Below are 15,347 nucleotides of genomic sequence, written 5' to 3'. Positions count from 1 at the left end.
TGTGGTGTCTGGCGTCCCTGGGCGCTTGGAGGCCTACTAATGTTTGCTCTTGCATTTGGTTATTGCTGAATATTTGCTGCAACATGTGTTTTTTCTTGCTGAATAGTTGTATTGTCTTAGCCGCTAAGTATCTGATAGGCTTCGATTCATGGTTTCATTGTTCTATTTTTTAATTTTAGTATTGCTCTATGTACCTGCCCGTTTTCTTGCCATATATGACTTACCACACTGTTTAGGCCCAATTCCAACTGCTTTTGGCAGATAAACAGTGTTGAGCCTCTTTAGTAGTTTAATTTGAGACCACCTTCTAATATCATGTCCTGTAGGTCTTTTTACATTACCAACACATGATTTTTTTCAGTAAGCCAATACAGTTAGGAAACTTTTTTATTAGCTTACCTGTAGATAGAAGTAGAAGAGGGCAAAAAAGTGCATGTGTCTCACATACAGCCATACCACACAGGATAGGCCCAATCTTGTCTGGTCTTGGAAGCTAAGCAGTGTTGGGCCTGGTTAGTACTTGGGTGGGAGACCACATGGGAACACCAGGTGCTGTAGGTTTTTTTGGGCTAGGAGATAGCACCCACCGGTGAGCGCTGATTCATGCTGCAGATGGCTGAATATTGTTACTATGCCCCACCAACTCTTTTCACAACGTTTTTTAACCCTTTCAGGTCCATCATCTAGTCAGGCTCAACAGCCATAGCGCGCTAGTAGTAGAGCCAGTGGTGAGCCACTTTACAATAAGAATATTAACATCAGTCAATGTAGACAATTTTTGAATAATAAAAAAAATTACAATTAATTTAAACATATAAAGCAGACTGAATTGAAAAACAAAATTGGACTGTTAAGGGGGAGGGGCACCAAATTTCAATTTGCATCCAGGCAACTAGGATTAATTTCCGCCTCTGCTTGCGGGTGCTAGAAAGATAAAGCTTTATGGACTCCACCAGGAAATATGCTTTGTTCTAGGGAACCGGGATTATCAGCGAACAGTTTGTAGTCAGCCTAAATGCTACCATGACAGGGAGACGGTAACCGCTATATTGGTTCTGCATAAGATGTATAAAGTCTAGAATGGGGACGTTGTCTGCAGCAACCAAACACATATATATCTATCAAATATCATGTACATTCCATAAAATGATAGGTAGAAGTTTGGTTGCTATGGGCAATTTCTGCACTCTAGGAGGTTCTATACAAAGTCCCCAAATTCTGGTTATAGCCCTGTCTCTGTACCTAATACAGGTTCTCCATTATACATATTATTCAAAGGCATTGTGAGCACCAAATATGTTGGCAATCCAAAATCCTTGCCATCTGCCTGAAGTGAGACTGTTCTCTGGTTAATGTGGAGAACTAATCTCACTGAGGGCTGCCACTAATAATGGTCACTCCCTGTATTTCCTGCATATTCATATGGATTTCCCAGTTATTTATATAGAATAATAGATGATTTGCAAATTAACCTGAAAGTTGTCAGCACTGTCTCACAGCAAGTCTCACAGCACATTTACACTGTTCTAACGTAACAATAACAAATTGAATATTGCGTTGGTCCATGGTGGCTGTGCCACTACCAATTCATAAAGAACTGGTAACCCCATCGCCAAGGGGCCACGCTCGATAGCCATGCAATAACAGCCACGGGTGGGGAGGGGAGGGGAGGGGGAGTGGGATGGGTTTCTTTTGTCTCAGGTTCCCAAGCCTGTGTGTGGGTCTCTTTGTCTCAGGTTCCCAAGCCTGTGTGTGGGTCTCTTTGTCTCAGGATCCCAAGCCTGTGTGTGGGTGTCTTTGTCTCAGGTTCCCAAGCCTGTATGTGGGTCTCTTTGTCTCAGGTTCCCAAGCCTGTATGTGGCATTCTTTGGCTTGCTGATGGTCTCAATGACTCTGGTCCCTGATGGTGATTCTTCATCGTGGTGTCATTCACAACGACTGGAATTGGTACTTCAGCTGCTATTAAAATGTGAAAATGAAACCTTAGTAATAGATAGTAATCAGTATGTGTGTGTGTGTGTGTGTATAAATATAATTACACACATTCTACAGATCCCTTGGCACTCTTAGGGTGGGATGCACTAACATCCGCAGGCCCCTCCCCACCGCACATCACCGGCTACCGCATAGATAATTATCGCATATGTACTAACATGCAATAATTATCGTAAAGGACAGCTCTTGCGTTAAGCTGCCCTTTGCGATACGCCGGGGCGATGTGGTAGCGGTGCCTGGCGGCTCCTTCTCCTCCCTTACCTAGCTAGCTGCGGGGCCAAGGGCTCCACCTCCTCCTCCCTGCATCGGGAAGGGGATGTAGGGGCTAGGGAGGAGGAGGTCACTGGTTTGGGCAGCACAACACTGTGCTGCCTGGACTCAGGGGAGGGGGGGATTGCAGAGATTTTTGCAGGGCGGCGCGGGTCGCTACAAGAAGCCTACAACCTTATATGGGGTATGACCAGGTTTTGCTGACGATACCCCACATCGTGGTAACCTGGTGATCTCAAACTTTTCCTAATCTCCTCTCCCCTTTCTGCTCTCAATAAGGTCTTACTGATCCCTGGCGCATATTTCACCCTCTGCAGAAAGACTTTTCGTTTTATTCACACCCACACTCTACACACTCCAGAATCGACTATCTTTTTCTCTCGGATCACCTCCTTCCCAAGGTCACACACACGTCCATACATAACATCATATACGACACCTTCCTTACTGAACAGGCCCAATCCTCTCATGATTATTATCGTAATAAATTACATAGATTTGGCAACAATTTAGGGAAACTCTTAGCAAACCTGATAAAGGGACCTCGCTCCCACACATGGGTCAAGGCCATTGATCATGCAGGCTCTCTTCTCACCGATCTGCAGTGAATTTTCTAATTTCTATAGCTCCCTCTACTCTGGAACCCTCTGACTCACGTGAGAGTGAGGCATTCTTCGCAGCAACTGAGCTACCCACATTGACTCAGGAGGAGAGAGAGCTATTAGATCGTCCGGTCACGGAGGAGGAGGTCTTAGACACCATTAAATCCCTGCCCAATGCCAAAAGTCCTGGACCAGATGGCTTCGGGGCAGAATTCTATAAATTATTGAAAGGAGACATTGCGCCCACTCTGACATTATTATATAATCATCATAGGCGTGCGCACAGGGGGTGCCGGGGGTTGCACAGGCACCTCCAAATGAGAGGCACCCCCATCACAATTTTAGCCAGTACCGGAAAGCGGAGCAGGACTGGCCGCAGTGACAGATGGCAGAGTGACAGACGGCAGAGCTGCAGCAGCATACACACTACACTACTACCTCTATATTGAAGAGTTGTGTGTGTATGTATATATATTATACTGTGCGTGTGCATACTGCATGGGGGCTGTGTACATGTATACTATGTGTGGAGGTTCTGTATGTGTATACTACGTGTGTGTGTGTGTGTGGGGGGGATGACTGTGTGTGTGTGTATAGGGGGTCTGTATATGTATACTATGTGTGTGGGGGGGCTCTGTGTATACAGTATGTATACTATGTGCGGCGGGGGGGGGGTGCTGTGTGTGTGTACACTATGATTGTGTATGTGTTGGCTGTGTGTATGTAGAATGTGTGTGTGTATGTATGTATGCTATGTGTATTTATACTGTGTGTGTCGGCTGTGTGTATATGTATGCTATGCGTATGTATACTGTGTGTGTCGTCTGTGTGTATGTATACTGTGTGTTATACTTGCCTACAGTCCTAGAATGGATAGAAGGCTCATAAAAATTGGGCACCATTCCTGGCCTCCCGTAAGGGTAGGCAAGTCTCCCAGAGCTTTATGTACTGTATGTATGCTTTGTCGGTAACATGTTGTGATGTTATTTCAGTATTAAAGTGTGTGTGTATGAACGGAAACCCCCTCAAAAGAATCCTGCGTTTGCAACTGGGTACTAGGGGTAAAGTGTCCCAGGCCCTGCCACTCTGAAGAGAGGGGAGGGCATGGGCTGCTGTACCTGAAACGCCGCAGCCTCCTTCCCTTTTTAACCGTTGGCTGGATGCTGCTGCCGCTGACAAGTAAAGTAGATTCAGTGTGCGGCGTGCAGCATATGGGCAGCGGCTCAAAAGGGAATTAGGCTGCTTCAGCTCCGGTGGGTGAGAATGCAGTTTAAAAGGGAAGGAGGCTGCGGCTCCGGCAGGCATCTGATAAGAAGAGTGCCCATCGCTACCCGGAACTATGGATTCTGGGAGCGCTATTCTGCCGTGCGCACCCCCAGAAATGAGCATGAAACTCCCACTGTCAACAAGAATTTAACTACCCCCTTCCCAGGGAGCATGAAACCCATGGTAAAAAGAATGTAACCCCTGACAAGGAGCATTTCACACCCCTTTCCCCACTGGCAATGAGCATGAGACCCCTGGAAAGGAGCATGTAGCACAGGGCAACAAGATGTAACCCCTGGCAACCTGCATGTAACCCCTGGCATCGAGCAATAAATCCCTTGCATCAAGCATTTAACATCTAGCAACAAGCATGTAGGTAAGCCGCAGTTGTGTGGCATAATATGTAATAGGCATTACGACGTGTGTGTGGCATTACGACGTGTTGTATAATATGTAATGGCCATTATGGTGTGTGGCATAATGTATAATGGTCATAACGTGTGTCAAATAATGTGTAATGGGCATTATGGTGTGTAGAATTATGTGTGATGCCCATTATGTTGAGTGGCATTATGTGGGATGGGCATTACTGTGCATGGCCTTGTGTAATGGGCATTACTGTGCATGGCATTATGTCTAATGGCATTATAGTGTGTGTCATTTTGTGTAATAATAGGCGGTGATGAACACGCCCCTGGAATGGTGCACCCCCTAAGAAAATGGGCTGCGCACGCCTATGATAATCATCTAATAACAACCGGAGACATGCCCCTTAGATTTAATGAGGCTAGGATCATAGTTGAAACCAGGCAAAGACCCTACCTTAATGGGCTCCTACCACCCAATCTACCAAGACTTTAAAATATTAATATTGAGGCTCAATAAAAACATAAAAAAAAAAAAAAGAAACTGTAAATAGCGAATCCATGTTTTCAGTTCACTTACCCTATGTATGGAGCGTTATGACGACAAGTTGTAAATCCTCTCTCACTTCATTCACCTATATAGAAGTGGCACCGATAAAGAGGTGGTGATGAGGAGGTGCTGTGGGTGGTGCGGAGTAGGGTGTAGGTGGTGGGGGCAGGAACACTGCTCGTACGGCACAATTTGGGCTGAGGTCCGCGTTATGGTGACCAGCGTGCTTGTACTGGGTTCTTCCTTAATGTTTCTTTCTAGGTCTTAAAGAAGAAGACAAAGGAGACACAACTTTAGAATTTTTTTCTTTCTTTCATGTCTAACTTACTACATAGAGATAAAGATACTGTACATCTTACACACAGACAGACACAGCAGCAATTGCCGCATCCCATAACCCCCTCCCAGCCCCCCTGCACCTGGGGCCTACTTCTGTATCACTCAGAAGGGGCCACATTTGGCGCCATTCCAATGGTGGTCCTATTTGCACATGTGCACACTTGCCGAGCTGTTCGCTGCAGAGGGGGCGGACACTGGGCTGGACCAGGGAATGCCCAGCATTATATGGGTGTTCCCCCTGGGAACGCAGGTGGCCCGATGCCTGCTGGGGGGTGGACGGCTGTCATCACATGACGTCAGCGCCTGCCATCTCTGACGGAAATAAAGGTAAGTCTAGACTGACTTACGGCCACATGTGAGGAGATGTGTTCATGAATGGGCATTCGGCCAATCTGTGTTATGCCGCTAGCTAAGCAGCAAACGACCGCTGCTTAGGGATTGGTATTGATCCTCTGGAGTGCTTCCAGCATTCAACAGCATGTGCAAACACGGAGTTTCTATGGACTGCAATGACTGCAGCCCATAAAAGCCAGCTAGGACTGCACTGTAAGGCAGGGAGTGGCTTCCAAGATGAAGCCAGCTCTCTGCCTATCACAGCCTGGACTGGTGAACTGCATCTGTCTTTTACTAACACTGAGCACAGTGGCACATTGTCTGGGGGTAAAATCCTCCACTGGACAGTCCTGTGGTGTTATTATGTATATCCAATATCTAACTATTGTTACCTTTATCACGTTTCTTTTTTCGTTTGCTGTAAAAAAATAAGGAAAAGTTAGTTAGAGATAATAATTGTATTCCTGGAAGGAGAACCCTCCAAGCCAACCATTAATACTAGGTCCAAGAGATCCCACCAAAATGTAACTGCACTGTTTCCTGTGTATAAAAGAGAGGTGGACCGCTTGCTCCGAGTGTCGGAAACACCCCCTGGAAGGGTGACAATGGGATGTAGTCCGCAACCCCCTAGTGATGCCTTTAATGATAATATAGTAAATAATAGTTAGGCAATAATGCAGTAACAGGATCTGTATAATATTATTAACTTACCAAATGCAAATCATTATCACTACAAGCAATATTAGTGATGGTATGATGCCATAGAAGATACATTCTAGAAGTTTGTCTTCTGTTCAAGAAAAACACATTTGGTTAATATATGCATTTAATTTACAGCCAAGTTATATATAGCAATGTATTTGTATAAACATTTATAGAACAGAGTTGTTTGGGGGGGCGGCAAGTAAATACACACTTGCTGATGTCGGCCACGAGGGAACACTACAAACTACTTCTTACTCCTAATAAATACAAATGTAATATTACTACTCACCATACGTACTACTACTAATGGGGGCTGGTGGGATGATGTCTCCATACTGGGCCAGTATGTTTTGGGCCTGTAATACTTCTTCAGCAGATGGTGTTACTGCTGGAATGCCTGCTGTTACTGCACCTGTGAAGCAAAGACATATAAACCTTTAGGAATATTACAATGGGAAGAAGCAGCCTATCACATTCCCTCCCCAATCCCACATCTCACTGGCTATGGCCCACCCAATAACCATCAAACAAACCGTGTTATGCATATCCCGCCCTCACAATTAGGTGGCATTCATAAAGTCATTACCCAAATTATGGCATTAGAGCAGGCCTGGTCAACCTGTGGCCCTCCAGCTGTTGTGAAACTACAAGTCACAGCATATCTTGCAACAGTTTTGCTATTATAGAATGCTAGAACTGTGGCAAAGCATGCTGGGATGTGTAATTTTCCACATCTGGAGAGCCCCAAGTTGGCCAGGCCTGTATTAGTCGATATGGTACAAACATCCGCAATCTGCCATACCACACCCTAGCTAATCTCTTATACAGCCCTCATTTCTAGGAACACTCCTACATTTACCCTGGGAAATATATGTCCCTGTAAATGTTCCTACTACTTAGTACTTACCAACTTAGAGATGGCCACAGGCATAAGGAAACTAGGAAAATACCCAGGCCATTTGGAATATAGGGGCATGCTTCACATGCCTAGGGCTGGCTTAGCTTCAATGGTCAGCACCCGGGAATTCATTTTAAAAAGAGGGGGAGGGGGGTGGTATATTAACTAATTATAAGGGGACAAATTAAAAATGATGGAAAGTGTAGTGGGGAACATGAAATTACTCACAGAAAAGAGAGGTATATGAAATATCTCAAAGTTTCTGTCACATTACTGTGTGGCACTATATGGGGCATTAGGAATGTGTGGCATAATGTGTAAGGATCAATAATGTGCGGCATAAGGTGTACAAGGGTATTACTAAGGTTTTACACCTTAGTAATGCCCTTGTACACCTTATGCCGCACCTTACTGTGTGGCATGGTGGGGGAAATTTACGAATATGGATTCCCTAGAAATTCATATTAGTATTTTTCCTACGACTGCATACGACTGTTTCAGCCGTATGCAAAGTCTTTGTAACCCTCCGATGTCGTAGTAATTCGTATTAGCTGCACATATCTACGGCCGCTAATACGAATTTGCAAAAAAGTCTGCAAAAAATAGAAAAAATTAATACAAAAACAGCGTGGGGTCCCCCCCACAGCTGTAACCAGCACCAGGCTGAAGGAGCCAGGCCTTTTTTTTTTTTTATATATATATATATATATATATATATATATATATATATTTATTTTTCTATTTTTTTTTTTTTACACTAAAGCCTGCATGGATCTGACTGATCCGTGCAGGCTTAAAGTAAATACGACAGGGAAATCAAGGTGTATTTTCCTGCCGTATTTTCGTGGCTGTTTCATGCCAATTAGCAGCCGTATTATCAATACGACTGCTTAGTAAATCAGGAACCACCATTCTTTTGAATGGTGATTCCTGTCGTATCCTATCGATGGTGTAGACATTCGTATTTGTACATACAAATACGAATGTGCCATCTTTAGGAATACGAATTGCTGTATTTTCGGGATAGTAAATCCCGAAAATACAAATGTGTAAAAAAAAATAGGTGTATTTCTGCCTACGAATACACCTATTTTTTACGAATTCATATTAGTAAATGTCCCCCTATGTGTATAAGGTGCACTACTGTGTTCCGTTATGTGTAAAGGATATACTGTGTTGTGTAATGTGAATAATGGTTCGTACTGTGTGATGTAACGTGAATAAGGGGCACTACTATGAGATGTAACGTGTATACAGTAAAGTACTATTGTGTAGGATAAGGGACAATAACTTTATTATCACCATATAACTCACATGTAGCCATGGGTAAGTAAACAGCTGATAGAAAAACACTTTACCCCTATTCTATTCTTGTACAATATATTTAGTTAGAATTACCACCCCATTTATGACTGATGCGGTGCTGTCATTTTTTGTTTTGTTGTAAGCTGTGTATTGTAACCTGTTCTAAAGATATATATATGTGTATGTATGTATGTACTGTATTTGTAAAAAAAAAAGTTCACTTACCTTCCATTGGTGCTACTATATGTGTTGTTGTTGTTGGTAATAATATTAATTATCACAAATGATTACAGAAAACACTTTTCTCCAGATAAGAAAAATTGTAATCCTTCTTCTCCAATAACTACCTTTCTAAAGATTCTGTTTCAGCCTATCCCATCTTATGTTCCAAAGCTCTATTGAGATGTCATAATGACATCTAGAATCTGATTTCGGGATAAAGATAAAGTGGCAAGCGATAACCAACCAGTTTATAACTGTCCTTTTTCAAACAGAGCCTGTAATATGGCAGTTAGCAGCTGATGTATTTTATAGTTTGACAATTTATTTCTCTAAAGTTTCATAAATCTCTCCTTGGGACTATTAAAGTGAATGTGTAAAGCAATACAAATAATGTGTTAATGTAATTTTCCTTAACAAATGGTAATAGGATTATTTCATTTCTTAAGGCCCCAATACACTATGCAATTTGGGCACGATTTCACCCGATTCGGATGAATCGGGCCGTGAAATCGGCCCAAATCGCACATGCAGACACCCCGTCCTATCCGATGCGCGTTCCCGTGTGCATCAGATCGGGGTCGGGAGGTCGGACGGGCTGCACATAAGATTTGCTAAATCTTATGTGCAGCCCAGCCCTGGAGCCGTGCGGGGGATGACAGCGGGCGGGGGATGCCGGCTATAGAGAGCCGAGCAGGGGGAGGCTGCATAGGGAGCCGGGCAGGAGGAGGGTGACAGCGGGAGCAGTGCGATGGGCAGGGAGGATGACGCTGGCTGCCGGGCAGCGGAGGAACACACTAACTTGAGAAAAGAAAAAAGCCCATACAGATGACTAGCAAGCCATTGATTGGCTGAGACCTCTCCCCCCCCCGCATGGCTCCCTCCTCCTGCAGCTCCCCGGGGACCGCATATGATAAATCCATGCGATTTATCATATGCAAACCTTGGCACATCAAGTGCCTAATCGTGTGTCCCCCTCCCGGGGAGCTGCAGGGGAAATCAGGTCCGACTTGTCCTTAGGACAAGTCGGACTAATGTATGGGGGCCATAACAGTGTCACTTTTATGTATACCGTATATTGCCTACAAGAAGGGTCTTACCCTGCTGGATGTACAGGAAAAAATCCCCAGTTTTACAAATGTGTTATTATTTAGTAATACTAATAGATCCTCTATCTCTCTTCACTTGATCACTCTCCTACCCCCATAGATTTGTAATGTGTACATGTGGCTATGGCGTGGGAAGCTGTAGGTCAGCAGACTGATACAAAATGGTTTTAGTAGGTGAGATATAGAAAATTCAGAGCTGTTATGTGTTTGGCACCCTGGCACATGTAGTCACTGCCACAATGTATTTCAGGCCTGCATACCTCCCAACAGTCCCGATTTTATCGGGACAGTCCCGATTATCAGTCCTACCCGCGGGCGGCAGTGTCCCGTGGTGTGGGGGGGCTGTTGGGAGTCCCCCCTGTCGGCTGCTAAGCAGCGGGGAATAAACTGCGCACAGCGTCTATTCCCGCAGCCAGGGGGCTGGGGGCATGGCTAGAGGCTCACAGAGCCTCTGGGTCATGCCCCCATAGCGGCAAAATGGGGGCGTGGCCTCACGAGAGAGCCGCGAGTATAGGCCACGCCCCCAAATCAGGCCGCCCCCAACCCCCCCCCCCCCGAAAATTTTGCCGCGCCTGCGGCACACAGCCGCAGCGTCCCGCCTGCTAAACTGCCAAAGTTGGGAAGTATGGGCCTGGCCAACCTGTGGCTCTCCAGATGCTGTCAAACTACAAATCCCTTCATGCCTTGCCACAGTTTTGCTATAAGGGAGTGTTAAAACTGTGGGCTGTGGCAAGGCATGCTGGGATTTGTATTTTTTGTGTGGTACACACCGTGCTGTCAATAAGGTAGTAAATTAGTATAGAAAAAGAATAATAATATCACACTGAGCACAATGATGGAGGACACGCTGTACTTAAGGTAAGAAGGTTATATAAAGAAATAATAATCTAAACCGTATAGGAAGGTAAAAAACAGAAATTGGGGTATGATAGACAAACAAACATATAATGTACAATGTTTTAGCAAGCAATAAGGTATTTAAAACTGTAAATGTTAATAAGACTTGACTGAATTCCTGACTTAATGCATGCGTCCCAGCTGGAGTGTGTGTGTGTGTGTGTGTGTATGTATGTATCTATGTATGTATGTGTGTGTGTGTGTGTGTGTGTGTGTGTATGTGTGTGTATATATATATATATATATATATATATATATATATATATATATATATATATATATATATATATATAGTAGAAATAGATGGAGTCACTCACCAGTCTTGTAATTGATCAAACAGTGGGGTTTTAATCAGGCAGCATGGCAAACAGTGATGGGCATCGACATTTCGGTCCGCCTCTGGGACCTTTTTCAAGATATATATGGAATAAATGGAGGTGCAATCCACTTAGAATAAGCCGCTGGGTGTAGCAAACAGTTAGTAGCCAAAAGCAGCAAAGCAATTGTGAAGCCAAATAAAAGCCTGGTTTAGCAAGTAGGCTGACATGCAATAGGTTCCATACAGGCAGTTGGCGAATCTGTAATAAGCTGCTGTACCTGCGTGTTAGTGTAAGCAGGAGAGGTCAGGTTAATTGTACACCCATATACAGGAGTCCCGGGTGAAACCTTTCAAGTTTGGGTATAGATGCATCAACTCACTGTCATTGAGGGTATGATAGCGGCACCTCCGCAAGGCAGATGGAAGTCTGATGCCGTGGGGTTCCACACTGTGGGAGGCGATCACGTGCGGCTCCGGGAATCAGCGTGCACGGCAGTGGTGAGAGCGGTGATCCGGGCGGAACTAGGAGTGGCAAAGTGGAAGATAGTAAGGGCAGAAGTCAGGAACAAGTCTAGGCCGGAGACTGGCGGATGTGGAGCAATGCGCTTCCTCTCCTGGACAACCAGAGACTTTTTCAAAGCTGGGATTTGTAGTTTCACAACATCTGGAGAGCCACAGGTTGGCCTGTCCTGATGTACGTTAACGAATCGTGGCAACATCCGGCATGGGTACATCTGTAGGGAGTAATGAGTGGCCAATGGGGAATTCTACCCCTTTTATACCAGCCCTGTAAATCTTGTTGATTTGTCTCTGTGGAGATGCTGCACTTGGACAATCCAGTATATAGAAAACAAAAGAAGAGAGTAGAATTGTATGGTGCGGGTGCCCTGTACTATTAGATGTATTCAGACTCCACTTATAATAAATGTTAATAAAACACTGTGGGGGGAAATTTACTAAGATGTGTATTCTACTTCACATGTGATGTTGCTATGGGCAACCAATCAGATCCTGTCTACTATCTTCTAGATGGTGCTAAATAAATAAGTAGATTCTGATTAGTTGCCCATAGCAACATCACATGTGAAGCAGAATACACATCTTTGTAAATTTCCCCCCTTTTGTCTTTTTTTTTTACACGCACATATATAATGTGCTCAGAAAGTATAGTGATAGTCAGCAGAGGCAATGGACCTGATTCAGAGCTGTGCACTAAGCTGTGTACATGTGCAGCCTAGCGAGCAGGTACACGCTCACACATCCCTCGTATGCGTCTGCACGGGTGATAAATGATTCGATTGGTCTCTCAGCATCAAATCATTTTTCTTTCCCTTTGTGAATAAAAGTCGGTCTAATGACTATTATTTTGGCAGCAGATGGCCGAATTCGGGGTGGGCACTGACATCGTGTGACATCAGCCACCTGCCCCAAGCAGGCATCGGCATACCTGTGTTTGCAGGGGTCTGCCCAGCGGTTTTCTGGGTGCACCGACTGGTTTTCTGGGCATGCCCAGAACATTCAGGGTCCCCTGTGTCCGTCCCATGCACGCCCTCCGCCCGGCGAGTAACACTCGTGCAAACCTGACCACCAGGGACGTGGTCGAATTCCGAGTTGCACGATAACAACTTTCTTATCTGCTGCTAGTACGGTAACGTACATTACCTCTCCCTATAGTGGGATGAGGAACATTATACATCTGTGTCCTGGATGATATCTGCTGCTAGTACGGTAACGTACATTACCTCTCCCTATAGTGGGATGAGGAACATTATACATCAGTGTCCTGGATGAGATCTGCTGCTAGTACGTAATGTACATTACCTCTCCCTATAGTGGGATGAGGAACATTATACATCTGGGTCCTGGATGAGATCCGCTGCTAGTACGGTAACGTACATTACCTCTCCCTATAGTGGGATGAGGAACATTATACATCTGGGTCCTGGATGATATCTGCTGCTAGTACGGTAACGTACATTACCTCTCCCTATAGTGGGATGAGGAACATTATAGATCTGGGTCCTGGATGAGATCCGCTGCTAGTACGGTAACGTACATTACCTCTCCCTATAGTGGGATGAGGAACATTATAGATCTGGGTCCTGGATGAGATCTGCCGCTAGTACGTAATGTACATTACCTCTCCCTATAGTGGGATGAGGAACATTATACATCTGGGTCCTGGATGAGATCCGCCGCTAGTACAGTAACGTACATTACCTCTCCCTATAGTGGGATGAGGAACATTATACATCAGTGTCCTGGATGAGATCCGCTGCTAGTACGGTAACGTACATTACCTCTCCCTATAGTGGGATGAGGAACATTATAGATCTGGGTCCTGGATGAGATCTGCTGCTAGTACGGTAACATACATTACCTCTCCCTATAGTGGGATGAGGAACATTATACATCTGGGTCCTGGATGAGATCTGCTGCTAGTACGGTAACATACATTACCTCTCCCTATAGTGGGATGAGGAACATTATACATCTGGGTCCTGGGTGAGATCTGCTGCTAGTACGGTAACGTACATTACCTCTCCCTATAGTGGGATGAGGAACATTATAGATCTGTGTCCTGGATGAGATCTGCTGCTAGTACGGTAATGTACATTACCTCTCCCTATAGTGGGATGAGGAACATTATACATCTGGGTCCTGGATGAGATCCGCTGCTAGTACGGTAACGTACATTACCTCTCCCTATAGTGGGATGAGGAACATTATAGATCTGTGTCCTGGATGAGATCTGCTGCTAGTACGGTAACGTACATTACCTCTCCCTATAGTGGGATGAGGAACATTATACATCTGGGTCCTGGATGAGATCTGCTGCTAGTACGGTAATGTACATTACCTCTCCCTATAGTGGGATGAGGAACATTATAGATCTGGGTCCTGGATGATCTCTGCTGCTAGTACGGTAACGTACATTACCTCTCCCTATAGTGGGATGAGGAACATTATAGATCTGGGTCCTGGATGAGATCTCCTGATTTGTCTTATGTCAGATCCCCAGATTTGGAGTATTTTAGTATTTGGAGATAAAGGGACTGATGAGGGAGGATCTCTTTATATTGGCTGGCAAATTATGATCTCAAACTGCAACATATTATTGGGAAATGTCAGACACCAGCAGGATCTGTCTCTGATGGTAATATTTGCAGTCTATAGGCCCATACACACTGGGTGATTCTGAGCTGAAAGCCGCCCTGTGTGTACCACCCGGCGACGAGCGCAGATATACGTGCTCCTCATCACCACCGCTCATCTGCTCATATTACCAGCAGATGAGTGACGGGGTGGATGGTTTTCCATAGTGTCCTGCTATGGAAAGCCGTCCACCCCTGGGAAAAATTGCTTAGATGGGCAAAAATCGCCCAGTGTGTATGCACCTTTTTATGCTGTTATAATTCACAACTGCTGTATATAATGTGTCTGGTTTGGGCGTCTCTTCCAGACAGTCTAGTATGAAGATACAATGCAACAGTCACTTAGGTGAAAATGTACTAAGATGGGAGTTATGTTCCACATGTTGCTATGAGTAACGAATCCGAATCGAATTATTATTTATTTAGCACCTAGATTATAAGATAATAGATAGTATATGATTGGTTGCCCATAGCAACATCCCATGTGACATAGAACTCCCATGTTAGTAAATGTCCCCCTTAGTGTCAGACTGTTGCTGATCTATTAGTTATCCCTGTTATTGATGTGTTATTAGTCACCCCGTGTTACAGAGAGCACTGTGTACACATCAATATATAGGGCGGTATTCAATGAGAATACCAGCGAGGTGCAGCGAATCCTTTTTAGGATTCGCTGCACATTCGCCACGTTCCGGAGCCTCGCCGGCTCCGGTATTCAACGAGTCAGGGGCTCGCTGCCCCTGACCGGCAAATATGAGCTCCTGCGGCGAACGCCGCAGGGAGCCTGAGGACGGTGGCAGGCAGAGTGATGGAAGTCTCTCTGCCTGCCCCAGAGCGTTTGTGGAGGGGAGGTCAGGGGCAAACGCAGGATTTTCAGAAGGGGGTTTCCAGAGAGGGGCGGAGCAAAGCACGGAGATGGACACTTAGGTGACCCAGTATATGCCGAGTCAGTTAAAGTATTATAGATAGACTAAATGTATATAAATAATAATAATATTTATATATATATATATATATATT

The 15,347-nt window shown here is 44.8% G+C and overlaps 1 pseudogene; it reads left to right on the top strand.

Moving 5' to 3' along the window:
* The first annotated feature begins 442 nt into the window (after positions 1 to 442).
* On the top strand, positions 443 to 561 carry LOC146025006 (5S ribosomal RNA; annotated as a pseudogene).
* Positions 562 to 15,347: the final 14,786 nt, after the last annotated feature.

Source organism: Crinia signifera, chromosome 7 (assembly GCF_055691185.1).
Source record: "Crinia signifera chromosome 7, ASM5569118v1, whole genome shotgun sequence".
In the NCBI taxonomy this organism is placed as follows: Eukaryota; Metazoa; Chordata; class Amphibia; order Anura; family Myobatrachidae; genus Crinia; species Crinia signifera.
The sequence above is the reverse complement of the archived record's forward strand: the minus strand, read 5'-3'. Positions and strand labels throughout refer to the sequence as shown.